General features: G+C 51.0%; 1 protein-coding gene across 7 annotated transcripts in view; it reads left to right on the top strand.

Annotated features, from left to right (window-relative positions):
* The window catches only part of LOC8051380 (protein roadkill), a 156,502-nt gene that overhangs the window by 104,537 nt on the left and 35,513 nt on the right, over positions 1-16,452 (top strand). Inside the window, exon 1 of one of the 7 annotated variants that reach the window (XM_029969005.4) lies at positions 8,216-8,580. The exons of the other annotated variants lie outside the window; for them this stretch is intronic. The gene's annotated coding sequence lies outside the window, so the exon portion shown is untranslated. Of the gene's footprint in view, positions 1-8,215; positions 8,581-16,452 lie in introns of those variants that run through there. 7 annotated transcript variants of the gene reach the window in all.

The raw sequence follows: 16,452 nt of genomic DNA, 5'->3' as shown, positions 1-16,452 counted from the left end.
TGTTGTTGGGCCGCTGCCAATAATGACTAACGGCGGTGCACGTGAAATGCGCCAGACTATATAGCTGACTCTACTGCGCTGACTACATTTCTCTATATTGCAGTCTTATACTGCATTGACTATATTTCCCTCGAACCAGTGTCGCCATACCCGGGCGGACAAACGTGTCAAGCTGTCGAAACGCGTCTGATTTGCTTCGCAAGGTGTGTTCTGTGGGAAGAGCCGGTGCATGAGCAGCATAAAACGGCGTAAGAAAGAACACAATGACAAGCACATGACACACACAGACACGGCGCCGACTATCGTATTCTTTCGTAACAAAAATACATAGTATGGATTTTTTTTTTATGTTAGTGTATTTTGTTGCGGAAAGAAAAAAACGACGGTGGAGATAGTGAGCAATGTGTTTGTATAGTTTTTTTTTTCTAATTTGTTTTGCTTTAACAATGAGTTTGGATCAAAAAAGCCTTGATCCAAGCATTCGTTGGAACGCATACATAGCTTGCAAGTGTCGCCATTACGGGTTACTGATGGTTCGGCGAACCGAACACTCGCAGCGCAAAACAATACAGGCATGACCTCGAATGACGCCACACGCAAGCTGTGTATAGCCTAGGCCACGGTATTTGAACTCTTACAGTTTGGGAGATAGAAGGCTCGCGAAAAATTTGGCCATAATCCAGATTGGGGGGTTTGAGCGTCCGGCGGGAGGGCGGATTTTATCTATATGTCGTCAATTGACCGCCGAAGGGGTGTGAGGGCGCGTGTGGAGCAACGGATGCTCGGCATGTGGTGCGGCGTAGGTGAGTGACCTTTAATCGGGTCCTCGGCCGGTTATGGGGTCCTCCCTCGCTCGCGTGCATTGCACGCACGCTCATCTGCGCTATGGTCATTCGGACGCGGAGACTGGGGTCGGGTGCATCTGTCCGTCCTTTTTTTTTTTTTTTTTTTCGTCGTCCACGTTTCAGGAGCGCGATGCGGCGTTCGCTCCTTGACTGCGGGTTGTTCTCATTTTGATAACAGCCAGTTCTTCGAAGATCGGGGGGCTCGCGTGGCCATGTTTCGCCGGGGTTCACGCGGTGCGTGCTTGTTTTCGGAGGGGTCCTTGTATTGGGATCTGACACGCTTCCTAACGAGTAGAGTTCAATGCCCCCCTCACTCTGCCCTCCCTTTTTTTTTTTCGGAGTGCTCGGCTTGTTTCCGTTTTGGAAGAACGAGGGCGGCAGGCAGTCTGAAGTGCGCTTCCCGATGTTGTTGCGTTGTGGGGGGAAGTCTGAGCAAGCCGCGTCGCAATGTTGTAATTTTTTTTTCGGCGCTGTATATTTACACGAAGTGCAGACGCTCTTTTTATTTGTTTGTTTGTTGGCCCGCTTGTCCCAGATCGCGCCTAGGAATGCTTCCCGCATCGGAACCCGACAGTCGCGCGGCGCCAAATCCATCAATCATTGTTGTCCCCTCGATTTTCCTCGAGAGTCTTCTTTCTTTTATTTTTTTTATTTTTATTTCCCATGGAGGAGGAAGCCAGATTTTTAAAAGGGTCCTCTATAGACATTTTTTTGTGTACTAGCTCTCGTCCCCAGCCACCTAATAGGTAAAGAAAAAAAAAAATAGGGAGGCGAAACGAGAATGTGTGACAGTGGGCCGGTGGCGCTTATATCCTAACTGTCTTCTATTGGCGTGGCGACGGCATAACAATGTTTTCGCCCATACTGGAAGTGACGTCAAATTAAGGTGACCGCGCCCTTGTGGGAAGCGTTTACGAAATCAGAAAACTTGGCGGCACTCTCTCTCTGACAAATGTCACCTTCTCTCTCTGTCTCTCTCTGTTACGCGCGGGACACATGCACGCTTAGAAAAAAAAAAAAACGGCGTTTTCTGGCATGTGTCTGAGCTTCGTCCGTTATGGACCGGGGGTTGGCCGGTGACAGAGGGAGAACCCACCTAGCCAGGAGTAACGAAGTAAACGCGGACGAAAGAATAGAAACGAAGCTGCTGAATGACTTGCACATACTACGAGGCCAACAAAATAACGGACATACACCGCATCCATCGAGACGGTATAGGCGTATACACGCTATATTCGTTATTTGAGTTTTCTCTCGTCTCGGGTGAAAGAGTGTTAAAGACAAACATTGACAGACAATCATTTTCGAGGGAAGGAAAACCGGTAAACAGATTTTCTCCGTTCGTACTTCAATTGTCCCCTGCTTATTGTACGCTATGAGGGATGGGGGATTGTATACAGCGGGTGTGACTTTACGGCGAACGTTCCGCACCTGCTTCTCTCGGCTGACTTGCCTTTTGATCCGCGAGGGAGGACGCGAAAAGGACGAATCGAGGTCGACACGCGTGGTGCCGATGCGCGGAGGGTTGCTGACTGGCGAGCATTCGCTCCGACGGAGTAATAGAAACGCACATTCACGCGACCGACGAGTGAGCGTGCATTACGAAGAAGTTTCGGAGAGGGAAGAAAGGTGGGCAGACTCCTGCGTGGTGTGTGTAAATATATATATCTAGCGTCTTTGATTTTTTTTTTTTTGTCCGTTTGCTTTTAGATGGATTAGTGTGGTGGGTGGTAGGCTCAATGAATCTGTACTTGTCTTGCGCGCTGTCGTCTTTGCTCATTCGCTTCGTATTTTCTCAGTTCTCAGAAATATCTTCGTCGTCACACGCGGTTTGGGCTCTGCGCAAGCGCAGTGGAACGACAGCGCAATTTCTTTGCGTACGCAAGGCCGAGGCAGGATTCGCCAGTCGTCGTGGTGTTTTTCGTTCTTTTCGTGAAACTCTCGTCCACATAGGTTGGACAGAAAGCAAAACGACGTCGGTCGTCTAGTTGATCGATCGATTGTCCCCGCTCGAACGATTAATAATTCCAGTCGGGTTTATTTAGGCGTTCTTTGCTCGGGAGGGAAGCGGAAGTGCGCAGGAGACGCCTCAGTCACGTCGCGGGGAAAGTGGGTATGCGAGACGCCTGTTCGCAAGCTGTTGGTAGACGTTGCCTCATTGTGTGCGCAGTTCGATCGCTCTATTTGTCGGTGTTGTTCCGAGACGCGTCGAAGGGGAGCAGCGCCCGAATACCCTTCCCAATTTGGAAGTAAGCGTCTCGTCGTATTTTATCTGCCTTCCGTGCGCGGAACGGAGGCGAGGTGAGCGACCTCGGATGCGGAGGGGAGGAGGCGTACGTTCTCTCGCTGCAGAGAAGTCTTCGTGGTCGTTGGCCGTGTTGGCTGGTGGGGAAAGTACGTTTCGGGTGTCGACGGACAGCGTCGTCGAGGTTGCCCGCCTCCTGCCCCTTCACAGACGGCAGTGTTTAGTTGTGCTGCCACTTTGCTCTTTTTTTTTAGCTCAATTTGTGCGTATTAGTGTTGCCCCGCCGGATTCCTTCTATTTTGTCCCCATCCTCCAAATGGCCTCTGGTGTCACCTCAACGCGGAAATGTCAGGCGTTTTGTTCTCGTTTTGCAAATGCGACTTCGGCAGCAAGGAGTGAGGACGCCTCGACTACAATGGCCCTTGCGTTCGCTCATCTTTCTTTTATTATTATTTATCTTTTACCGGAACTTTTGTAGCCTTCCGCGGCATCAAGAGCATGACGCGCTGGCTCCTGTGACGTCATTCGTTGCCTCTTCGAGAGACTTTCCGATGCACGCTTGGGATAGAGGACGCTGAACACGACAGTCGGAAGACAGGTTGTAGACTCGGTACCACGGCGCAATCCCAAGCCACTGTTCTCGCGTTTCGTCTGATTAGGAAAACGCGGCAGCGTGGAAGGTATAGCTGCCGAGAGTTCGAGCCGTTAGCGTCGCTTGAGACGGCATTGTTGGCATCTTCGGTGTGATAAAGTTCTCTTCTGCTCGCACGTTTATTTCTTTCTCTTTATTGTATAACTTTTTTTTTTCCCCGGCCCCGATTTTTTACGAATCGGGCAGTGGGATTGTACTCGCGACCATTAAATTTCGCCAATTTTAAAGGCTGGAATTCGCCTTTACACGCAATAGAAATATTGGCGGCCACTGAAGTTCGCGAATTTTCCGAGTCCCGAAATTCACGAAAATTGGTTGCTCGCGAACATTAAGGGTGTTTGCAGTATACGTTATCGTTTCATTTACGCAAGAAAAATTGTAAGCACTTCCGCAAGCCGTAAGGGGAAACACAGCGTTAGCTGAAATGTGACGTTCTACCGGTGTCATTTCGGAGCAGATGGTAGAATGAACGGTAGAGGTGGGAGCGCGCATCACAGAGTCCGCCTAGGCGTGTTTCGTATTAAACCGTGTAAAAAGCAAGGGACGAAAATTTTACAGCTTTTTGGAACCAATGGGTGTATTAAGTAAAGAGCATTTCGGCTGTCTGCTTAAGAGGGGAGCGGGTTTTCGTACGTCACTTTGATTCAAATAATCCCACGTGATAAACGAAAAGCGCCCAATAAACAGGGACGAGGAAGTAGACAAGACCAAGTGCACTCTCAAATGAAGGTTTATTGAAACAAACGTACACTATTAATATAATTTTTCCGGCTCTTCGTTTAGAAAATAAAGTTCGTGTATCTGTCAGGTGCATTGACGGGGCACTAACTCATACAGAATGCATCCTTAAAATCCCAAGGCAGTGTTATGTGCGCATCTCCCGAGAACTTGTTGTTTGTGCTTTAATTCTGGGTCGCATGGGCACCACCTATCCCAGTGCACTGCCAGATTTCCCGGTTGGGACTGTTTTACTGACCATGCAATGTAATCTTGTTGCTACCCTGCATGGCCATACATGTTATCTTGCTTGCTTGTTGCCTCGTTATCAACGGCCCGTGGAATGTTTTGGGTCGAACGTGGCCCGCGTCGGTATGAAGCGCGGTCGACGGAGCGAGGGCACGAAGCATCCCACTAACGGCTGTCGGCGTTAAATATTTTACGCAAATGTCCGCGTCGTGAGCCTGTGGTCGAGTTCTGTTGCGTCGATATCTGTCGTGTGTCATGTTTTGATGTCCAAGTGCGCTTTGTGCAGCGCTCGTAATACGCCTAGAACGCAGAAAGAAACGACAATTCAATTTAAAAAAAAAAAAAGAAAAAGGAAGGTTTGTCGCCATTTTTTCCCCCTCTTAAAGTTGTTACACGGCAACGCGCCTCTCTCTTTTTGCACTTTTTTTCTTTCCTGAGGTATTAGCGTGTTTTAAAATGCGTCTTCGTCACATTGGAACGCAAAGAGCGGCACACGCCAATCAATGGGCGGCATAGGGGATGTTCAGGGAACACGCGATGACGGGGCATGGCAATCGAGCGCCGTCATCGGTCTTGGGGGGACAAAAGCACGTGGACGCATAGGGAGGGTGAACGAACGCACGAGGTGTGCAAAGAGCAGACCAACTCGCATGCCGCATATTTAGTCCACCCCCTTGGGCACTTGGGAGAAGTCTAGAACAACAGTCGTACCTTCGCGAGGCAGATCTGCGCGTGTGAGGACCACTGCTCGCTAAATATTCGGGGTTGTCTCCCGATTACATTGACTGCACCATATCTAAGATATCTTGGTTGCCTTTTTTTATTTTTTAGTGCGAAATCATTAACTGATTCATGGAGCGATGCCGGCGTTGTCTGTAGCAGCGAAAAACAGCACCTAAATTCCGTCTGTAACAGCAAAACACGGCACCTTAATTCCCATTGGCCAAAGGAAAGCGCAGCAACGCAGACGCATCGTCACGGAAGCCGTGGAGCGGGCGCCGCGCCTGCGCACCGGGGGAGCGTGATGTCACCGCCGGAGCGCCGTGTGAAGAAAAAAAGACGTGGCGCGCTGTTCGTAGGAATGCGCTGCCTGTAGGAGTGCTTTCTCGTTCCTACAGGTGAGCAGAGGAATGCCCCAGCAACATGGAAGATTGCAGGGGGAGGGGGAGCTGCGTGCCAGCACCTTCGATGACTCTCGGGCGTCTCGCGGGTTTCGAGTGTGCACGCCGAGCGCCAAAGCACGGTGGAAGGCGACGAGCGCGTTCTGGAGGCCGGGCATCTAAACGAGACGTCCTGCCGTTCGGTCACTGTACGCCGGTATTCCTTCGCTGACTCCCGCGGGCAGGGCCCCTCCGGCAGGAGCCGACGTCCTTGGTCCTCGTGTGAAGCGGTGTGAGTAACCTCGTCCACGGCGTCTGCTAGTCGTACGACTCGGGGGCGGCATGAGAAACAAACAAAAAAGGGAACGAGGGAGGTTAATTCCGGGAGTTGCGAGCGGATGCTCGACCGGAGAGGGAGGGGGGACTGCCAAGGAGGTGGTGCACTGGGATGCCCTCGGTCGTTGGCAGCGGCGACGATTTCCGGTTAGCCTCTCGTCCGGGGGCATGCCTGGGATTGCAGACCGGATGCCCCGCCACCTGCCGACGGCTACGCCCATCTTCGGTTGGGGGCAACTGACGCGGTTTTATCCGGGACTGTCTGCAGAGTCTTCCCGAGGTCGTCTTCGTACAAAGGCTGCCTGAGGCCGTACAAAAGACTGTCTGTAGAGATGTTCGAAACAGGTACGAAGCAGGCATCCTTCGAGCGTGCGTGAGACAATTCTCTCATCATACTTCTGCAACGAAGAACGTGGCTTTTGTATTTTGTGCCATAGCCTCCTCTATACACCACAAGGGCGCGCAGCCATCTTGAATGCCGTCACTTCTGGTATGCGGCAAAACATCGTTTTGATCTCTCCACGCCGCTGGAAGGTATTTACGAAAAAATGTATGATTTTCGCACGTTTTTGCTTTGCCTGACCTATATTTTCTCGCGTATTCCAGGTTGAAACGTTCGATTATTTTTTCTTCCCGCATACCAAATGGGAAGCCGCGTGAGTGACAGGAAACAGAAAACGTGCATACTGGCTGTACGATCAATTCGACTGCTCGCACAAAAGACGGACAAAAGCTCCTTACGCCTCTTTCCAATTTAGCAGAGCGAACGCTGGAAAGTAGGCGACTTCCTCCCCGGCGTCATAGCTGTCGTCATCAACGTCGTACAAAAAACAAAAACAAAAAAAAAAAACAATGCCGGTTTGATTATTTCTAAAAGTGGCCCGTGTGTGTGCCTCGTGAAAGGTCACGCTGTCATTTTTCGAAACTTGGCAAATGTAAAATTCAAATTTCAAAAAAAAAAAAAAAAAAAAATATATATATATATATATATATATATATATATATATATTTTTTTTTTTTTTTTTTGTTGATTTTGGTTAAAGTAAGGGCCTCGTGTTATGTGGGTTTCTGTCGTAACTTCCCTTCCGTCGTTTGGGGCTGGTGTTACACTGGGGACAATTACGGACCAGCTCGCCGGCCTTGTCCACTTGATTCCGCGGATTTTCGTTCGAGTCGCCAAGTGAAGTTCTAAAACGACCTTTTCATATTATCAGACACACACAATTTTTTTTTTTTTTTTTTTTAGTTTGGAGAAAACTTGATTGTTTTCGGTGGCCCGCTTCTCCGGACCCCAATCATTTCCTCACTGGCGTACTTAAATTTTTATGGGCTCGTCAATGCGTGGCGACCGCACCTTCCTTTGTTGCCTGACTCCCGTTCTGCCTGCTGAGTGGATATTGGTGAGCGACCCCAGCTGGCAAGTGCGTTCAAAATTGAAACTAGCCCTCCTAAAAAAAAAAAAGAAAAAGTATTTTTTTCTTTTTTTTTTATGATTGGCCGCGAGAAAAGCGAGCAAAGCTCTCCGAAAAAGAGGGTCGCTCCGAGCGATCACCTGGTGAACCCCCCCCCCCCCCTCTCCTCCTCCCTCATACCGCCTCACAGTATTTGCCAGCGTCTTCTTCCCAAGGCATGCTTCCGCACCCTCCCCAGGGGGGTCCGTCCTCCTCGCCGTCGCTTCCTCTTTCAATATCGCGTGTCCGTCGTCGGAGAACTGCAGTAACCCTGACCGCCTCCTCTCCATCTCTCACTCTTTTTTATGTGACTGGTGGCGCCATCTGATAGAAACCATGGGCCCCAACGGAGGAAAAAAAAATACTTGGAAAGAGGCCGGTGCCACCGCGTTCGATAGCACCGCTGCCAAGCTGATGCCTCTTCTTTTTTATTTATTTATTTTTCTCGCTCCCGTTTTGTGTTTGACGAACGCGGCTCTTCCTCCCGGCTGCTCGCAGTGGCCCAGCTGAGGGCGTGACGTCATGATGCCCCTCCAAGTGACGCGTCTCTACTGCGCTTCGGAGGGGGCAAAGCGAGCGCGATTCGGGGCGGCGCTTCGGTCGCTCCCTCCGTGTTTCTCGTCCGTGCGTTCGCAGACGCGTGCGACTGGCCGAGCGTCGGCTTCGCGTCGGGGTGTGATGTTTGGTGCGGTGGTGGACGCTGCCGGTGTGCTTAGGCGGTGATGGGGTGCGGGGGCACTGCTGCTGCTGTTCCGTCCACCGCCACTGTCGTCGGACGTCCCGAACCTGGGTCCGAACCGCGGGCGTTTCCATTCCGGGATCGGTGTCGCCGCTTTGACTGTGGTCGCGTCTTTGTTGCGCCCGCCCGAGGAGACGGGCCTACCCTGAACGGACCTTGCCTATCGACGACGATGGGGAACCGGCCAAACTTGGCGTCGACGACGTCCCTAACGCCGCCCGAGATACGCAGCTCACTCGTATGCCCGTAAGTTGTTTGCCTCAACAGCGACAAAAAAGAAAACAACTATCTCACATTTATATATACGGTATATATAGATACATATATGTACACAATGCTACTTGGCTGTGGTAGGTAGTACATGTACTCCTAAAACTCGCGTTTTTATGTTTGTGCGCACGTTTTAATATAGAAACAAACACTTAAACTGACATCGATTGTTCGCGCCATCATTGACGCGGTTGCTTGTTTACGAAGCCGTGCGTTTTGCTAGAGGAAGGTTACTTCACCGGCGTCGATGCGACGACCCGCCGCGACGTTATGTAACCCGGCCTTGTGACGTGTATTGCTACCCGTGCGGCTTGCATACAAGTGGCACGTTTCAGTCTGCGTTCGATTGGCGACCGCCTGGTGTCGGCGTCGCACCTGTCCGATGTGCAAAGGGGGATGTATGCTTACGGATTCGTAAGCTGCTTGCTCTCGAACCGAGTGACAAGTTCCGACCACATTTCAGGCGGGCTTTTCTCTCTTCTCCGACAATTTCTTTCGATGTCACATTATACTAGAGAGGGCGGCACCCCTCGCATCGGTCGTTGCCGGAGCGAGGTTGACACGAGTGTGCTTGTTGTCGGGCTCTTCGCGGTCTCGCGGTGCGTGTGACGGCACAATACGCGTCCCGGGGCCGTTCCGAAACGCCGTCGGTTCCGTTAACTGCGTCCCTGGCGTTCGGGAGCTCTTTTGGTCACTCGCTGAACGAGGACGGCACGAAGGTCTTTCCAGAGGGAGCATCGTACACCTTCGATGATGCTTTGTCTCGTGGACATCGAGCGTGCACGACGCCGAGCCAAAGCACGGCGGAAGGCAACGAACGCGGGTGGAAACTGAGACAGAGCGGGGAGACGAGGGAGCGCGTGGACACCACAGAGCCGAGTTCTGGCTGGAATGATTAGTCGGTAAACATAAAGGCAAGTTGCCTTTGTCTCTACTAACTATTCGAACGCTTCCGAACAGGGAGATATAGGCTTGCGTAAGGTAAACGACAACAAAAAATGTGCGTAGACACACAAACGCACCTTATGTTTCCCAAGCCCTTTCTTTTTTTCTTCAAGCTGTTATAGAAGGTTACGAGAGAAGGCGTCTTTTTGAGACCCGCTGTCCTTCCTATGACTGATGCGTCGCTCAAGACGGCATTGCATTTGTTGCGAAAGCCTGTCGTCGTGCGCGGCCCAGCAGGGCTCGGCTCGTGTGGCAGCAGCACGCCTCCCAGGTGTGCACTTCTTGGGGCTCATTCTTTTCGTCATTGCCCTTTGCACACGACAGAGAGCGAGCGCAGTCGCGTTGAAGTAGTGTGCATCAGATGACGTTAACCGTGGCAAAAAAGTTCTGGTCGTCGTTTTCGGGACCCATTCGCCCGAATTGTGATCATATCCGAGTACTGTTTCACCTGCGAGGAAGACATTAGTTGCCGGCTGCTGCAATCGAGTTCTGAATGTTGCTTTGATGGCCAAAGGCATTTCGCGGAGAGGAGCTCGCTAGGGGCGCTTCTGTGTTCCTCACTGTGAGTAGCGCACGTGCTACCTACGCGGTTATGTTTTAATTCTCATAGTGCATAGAAGCTTGACATTGTACGTGCTTGCGCCAGCAGAGGAAATTGAAGTATCCTCAGTCTGGGTGTGTAGCAACAAAATTCCCCAGGTGTCAATACCCAAACTTCTCTCCGGGAATAGTTTTGACTGAAGACGCTGAGGGATTCGAACTTGAAGTCTGTTTCGTCATAAATGCGAGGAGAGCCAATGTTACACGCACGAGCATGTCGTCTTGACCGACGCTTTCATTTCACGAGCGTGCGTATATAGCAGAGCTATTCGAGGCTTTGCACTCACTCTTGTAGCTTTTTCTTAGCTGGCAACGCTGCGCTATCGTTAGAGCAAATTATGTATGGGCGATTGCAAGCAAGGCGATGGGCCACCGCCATGTCTCTGCTCGTGCGGATAAGCCCGTGCAAGTGGAAGCTTGCCAAAGCCATGTTGACTCATACGCTGCATGTGCTTGAGCACGCATATGTGGCACCTACCAGTCGGGGAACCATGTTTGCAATTTTCTATATATTTCCACAATGGCACAGCCATCTTGAACGTCGTCACTTCTGGTATGCGGTAAAACATCGTTTCCGCTAGAATATGTTCACGGAAAATGGGTGACTGTCAGACATCCTTTGTTTTGCCTCACCAATATTTTCTCGCATATTCCCGGTTGTAATGTTTTATTATCTCTTCGTCCCGCATACCAGATACATAACCCACGTGACTGAGAACGGCAGGAAACAGAAAACGCCTATATGAGCTATCTGTCCTTGATGCGAGTACCTCAAGATGACGTCAAATGGGGCACCGTATTTCGCGCCCCCTTGCCACTAATGTGCCGGGAAAACAGAATATCGGACTCAGTGTGCTAACTGCCTAAAGCAGGGGTCTCAAACATGCACGGCCCGCGACTCGCTGAGACGTGGGCCGCCGGCAACCAGGTACGACTCCCTCCCCCGGTTCCCATGCCTCGAGCACCAGATCTCGTCGATTCATTTTCGCTCGAAAAGTAGCTCTGCTCTTTTAACGTGTTCACGTGGCTTATACTTATCTGTGTTCATGTACCCTTTTGTTCCGCTCTATTTCTTGCCTCCCAGCTCTTTGTAATGTACAACAATTCCGCTAGGCTGGAAGCGCGAGCTATTCCTTGAGCAATGCATCTCGGCTGCGCGAACTCTCGATCAGCAGGAGCAACTGCCAGAGATAAAGCTACAAACTAGGGATTCTCGGCTTGAAAAACATAATCGCCCTTAAAAGACAAGTATGGGTTTAGAGTGTTATAACGAAAAATCTCCAGGAAAGTAGACATGTTGACCTTGATTAATTCCTGAGTAAATTAAGCAACGGGAACGACAGTGCACTTTGATCTCTTGTTCTGTTAAAAATGGCAGAACGTTGGCGGGGCGGTGACATTTTAATTCTTATTGTCACAGCAGGTCAGGGTCGAAAGTAGTCGCATAAAACATTTTAAATCTAAATATGTAAATGGAAATACTGTGAGTTGACGAAAAGGCATAGAGCACGAGGTCTTTTTTCTTTAAAATCTTTTAAACCGTCCCCCCTTCCCCGTCTCGTTTTACATTGTCCCTCGACCTTTCCGGTGCGGCCTATCTGGCCCCTAAACTCATCAGTTTGAGACCACTGACCTATAGGGAAAACTTGGAGCGTAGTTCCAGAGTAACTAGTTGGCAGGGAATTTGGACAATAGCTGTCGGTAGTTGCTTCTTTCCTCCTGGTTAGGCGGTGAGGAGTTCGGAAACGCAAATGTGTTGGGACACCCTGGCATAACCCTCAATGGCTCAGCATGTGCCGAAAGCCAGTGTCTTCTGGAGACCGGAGTTCATTGGATCCCTTTCGCTGGGAACTCGATTTAGAGAAACTTTGCAAGGGATCCCTTTGATCCACTCTTATGAAACCGGGCCTGACCGGCATCTTGGTCGTCATGTTTCCGCACGTCATTCCGCACTTCGCTAGAACGTCGTTCGATCAAATGTGGTGAACCTGTCGTCGAATTCTTCCTATTTTTTCCCCTTTCCCTCGAAACTGATGACGTGGACCCCGGCGGGGAAGTTGCATGGTCGACGATAATCGAGTGATGAATACACCCGCCGTGCGTGGAGTGTGTTTAGTCTCGTCATACGCATTTTTTTTCTTTTCCCCGTTGGCCGCAGTACCGCGTTCTGTTTCACGAACGCGCGCACGTGGCCCGTGATTTCCACACTGACGCGAACAGAGTGGCTTGTGCCGGGTTTCGTCGCCGTTGTGGTTCAATCTCGCTGGACATTGTCGCTCTACTTCGGCCCGCCCTGTGAACACCTTTTGGCCCTCTGTGAGTTGTCACGACGTTGTTATATCGAGTGCACTCGGAATCTGGTGAGTGAACCGATGACAATGTTTGTTTCGATTGCTTGGCGCGCGAGACAGAGTTCGAGCATGGTATGCCCGATCAGGTGATGTGTATCGCCGAAGCGTTGGCGTGACGGTTATACTTGTATCCTAAATCTCTTCTATTGGCATGGCTACGGTAAATCAGTGTTTTCGCCCATGCTGGAAGTGACGACAATTCAAGATGGCGGCGCCCACCAGGCGACGGGAGAAAGGGCAAGCGCCAGGAAGGCTGGGAAGGAGGAGAGACATCTCCCCTTGCCCTCCTCTCCCGTCCCGCCTTGTTAGTGCTCGCCCCCTTCTCTCTTCGCCTGCACTGTACACCGCTTGATCTTGTCCTTTTTTTTTTTTTTTTTTTTTTTGGGGGGGCGAGAAACAGTACAAGGTTTGCTGACCACGCCAAGACGTTTGAATGCCGTTCTCTGGTAGACTTCTCAAAAAAGTTAGGCTATACACCCCCGCGGCGTGACTCCGCGGCGTGACTACCAGATACACGAATCAAGCAGCAGCTCGCACAGAGCACCTAAAGAGACAAGAGAGAAAGAGAGTTCCTCGCTGGTTAACTGCAGCGTTTGTTTCGCCTGAACATGCCCCTTCGACTTGTGCACGGACTGCGGTTACCGGTCTTTCGAAGCGTCCCCCGCAGGTCGCCCACTAAATGACCGCTGCCCGCTCTATCGTCGGCCAGCTGCTCGCAGTGTTTACCTCTTCGACAGCTGCGCGTGTCGAGGACCGGCCTCCCTCGCCTGCTACTGCGACGTACGTAATCTGGTGCGCTGCGGGTTATCCCTCCACGTGTGCGTGTGTGCTCGACGGTTCCGGCGCTGATCGTGGGTGGCTGCCCGTACGGTCATTAACGCCACGCTAAATGGAGGCGCGTGTTTCTCTTCGTCGTCTAATTTCCGGAAATCCTCGGGGTTTTCTAAACAAAAACCTGTAAGGGGTGTGCGCTTCCGAGCATCACCGGTTTGGGGCTCCGTCCTTTCTGCGTACACGCACGTTGCTTCCGGCCTCCCTGTCCTTCTCATCCTGGGAGGGACAATAGACGAGCGTCGCTCGGAGCAGTCGTCGACAGTTCCAGCACCTTTCCGAAAAACGCTCCTAGGCCGCCGCCATGTTGCCGATGCGGCTGGTGAGACTCTCGCGCCCCCTATCTGCTAGAAATTTTCTGCCGCTCTCTTGGACTGTGAAAACGCGCTCAGCGCGATTCTCCACCTATCTTTTGCGCTTTTGCATTCGACGTTTTCTGGCCCCTCCTGAAAGCTTCCACTTGCTTCTTCTGATGTATGCTGCGTACCCGTTCTGTGCTATCTTCCACTGTGAGAAATAGGGCCGGTGAGTGCCTGCCATCTTACCTAGCGTTTCTGCTCGGCATTCACGGCAAACGGAGGGCCGCCGAACAATGAGAGCTGTTCTCACCTTCTCCTGCAGAGATAATCCGCGTAGAGTCCTCCTCAGGCACAGCCCGAAATAGTTGTTCGGGTTGGAGCCAGTCGCGCCCGTTTCTTTGCCTTCGTGCTTGTGTGGAAAAAAGGAAGCTCTCCCCGAAACGAAGTCATCTTGGATTCCGCCCGATCGTCAAGATGTGACTGTCGTCGACTGTGATTGTGTTATTTGAGATCTTTAAAAAAAAAAATATATATATATATATATATATATATATATATATATATATATATATATATATATATATATATATATATATATATATTTTTTCAGACAATGCTGCATCGTGTGGTACGTACAATATATATTGTTCGAATGTTGCTAAATTGTATGTCCGTGTCCTGTCCATCGGTAAACACGTTATTTGTGAGTGAAAAATGCACGCCCTTCGACTATGTTCTCTCGTAAATTATTGTCGACAGCTAAGCGCTTCGTCGTATGACACGCGGGTAATCGGGCGGCGCCACAAAAACTTGTTGTCAAAAAAAAAAAAGGCAACACATTCTAGTCGCATTTGTTTTGTCGCGCGCATACCCAATAAAAATTAGTTTTTTTTTTTTTTTTCTTTTTCAAATGTGGTAGAATGTTTTCTTAATGTCCTCGGCAAAATGCATACACCATGAAACACAAACTACAGCGGGAAAAGACGATAATTTAGCTCCCAGCAGTGTTTGAAACTGCACCTACGCAGGCTGCGCCTATCAAATCATAGTGCACTCGGTTAGGGTTAGCAGGGACACCGGTGAGAGTCTGGCCTCAAACCCAGTGACTGGGCTCGAAAACGGTTTGTTGCCTCTGGGGTAGTGTTTCTTCGAGAAGTGTATAGACCTTTTTCACTTACTTTCGTCCTCAGCCACCTGGCAGGCGTATCCAATATGGGGGACGAAAAAGTAATCAAACATTTCAACCTGCAATTAGTAAAAAAAAAAATAAACCGGAGACAAAATGGAAATGGGTGACGGTTATGCTTATGCTGTGACAACGAAACAATGTTTTCGCCCATGCTGGAAGTGACGAAATTTCAAGATGGCGGCGCCCTCCTGAAATAGGTCTATATACCTTTCCAAGTTCGGGCATAACAGCGCCCGATTCAGTTCCCTTGAAACCACAAAAGCGGTAAACAAAAAGGAACGAAACGAAGGGAAGTGTGCGCGACACGAAAGACGAGAACTTTGACGCACCGAGCGCTGCCTTGGGCAACCGGATTCGATTTCTCGCCTTGTTGCCACGTGAGCCGTCGACAGGAAGCGTCAATCTGCGCTTCAGATTGCCGTAGGACAAAGCCGGAAAAAGGAACCGAAAAAAAAAAAAATCAATCGCGCGCCCTTGAGCGATCAAGAAAAAGCAGCGAACCCACGGAAGAGAGAGAAGAAAAATAAAATCGAACAAGGCCGTTCAATTTCAGAACTTTGCACTGGAACCATTCTAGGCTTAAAACGACCCTTGATAACGTGTCACGTGACGAGGAACACCGCTGGTCGTTGTGTTCCGGTCGAATGTCACGTGACACTGACAGCAGGGCGTCGATGGGTCGTGGCGTTTGCTGGGTGGGGTAAGGCGGGGAGGCCCTCTGTCGCTCCCGCTGGGTGCGCTTTCCCGTGGCACGCTGGTGCAGAAAAACCTTCGTCTGGTCTCTGTGTGTGATGTGAGCGCGTGTGATCCGCCCCGAGCGAGCTTTGGCGAGGTCATTCCCGCCGCCGATTCGATGTCGGCGTGATCGATGAAGCTCCGGCCTTGGTGCCGCGCGATCTGTTTTCCGGCCGCCGAGCATCGGGCGTTCCGGGTCCCCACGACCCTTCCCAAGCGCATTGCGCGTGCATTGTTGTCGGCGTTCCTTTCCTTCTCCCGCGCTGGGGAGGCGCGTGCATCGATCGCAGCGCCTCCTAGCCGAACAACGGTGGCGCCATTCCCGGCGAAAGCGTAGTTCGTTGTCCGTGCTTGCATCTACGTAGACTCGACCGTAGCCCCGACGCCTTCTGATAGATAACGCGGGTGTTTCGTCAGCGTTGGGCTGCTGGGGACTCGTGTTCGGTCGGCGAGAACACGACTTCCAGCCGAAAGCAGCACTCGTGTTCGATTCGTCTGCCCCGCGCTGCAGAGTAGAAGATTTGGCGCTAAGCACTATCGCCTTGTTGTCTACCAGGTGTTGCCCTATCGGATCGATTCGAGCAGGGACCAATCTCGTGCACCTTTCTTCCTCCTCTTGTGGTCGGTTTGCCTCGCTGCATACCCGACCCGGAGGAATAACACGGAGCCAACGGTTTCAACAACAAGAAACTACATTTAATGGGACATGGAGAGGACGATTAACATGGTTACCAGCGGCGCCTGAGTCCAGGCAGCGACTCCCCGTGCGCCGCCTCTGATCTGCCTTATCAAGGCGGCGCATTGATGTGCGTGTGACTTGCGTGACGTCGCCGCCACGCGGGATGAGTTCGGCACCTTTGCCTCGCAGTCGGGCAACTGGGCTGGGAAGCCGCCAGGG

The sequence above is a fragment of the Ixodes scapularis genome, unplaced genomic scaffold, assembly GCF_016920785.2.
Source record: "Ixodes scapularis isolate PalLabHiFi unplaced genomic scaffold, ASM1692078v2 PGA_scaffold0__279_contigs__length_252992795, whole genome shotgun sequence".
Lineage (NCBI taxonomy): Eukaryota > Metazoa > Arthropoda > Arachnida > Ixodida > Ixodidae > Ixodes > Ixodes scapularis.
The sequence above is the reverse complement of the archived record's forward strand: the minus strand, read 5'-3'. Positions and strand labels throughout refer to the sequence as shown.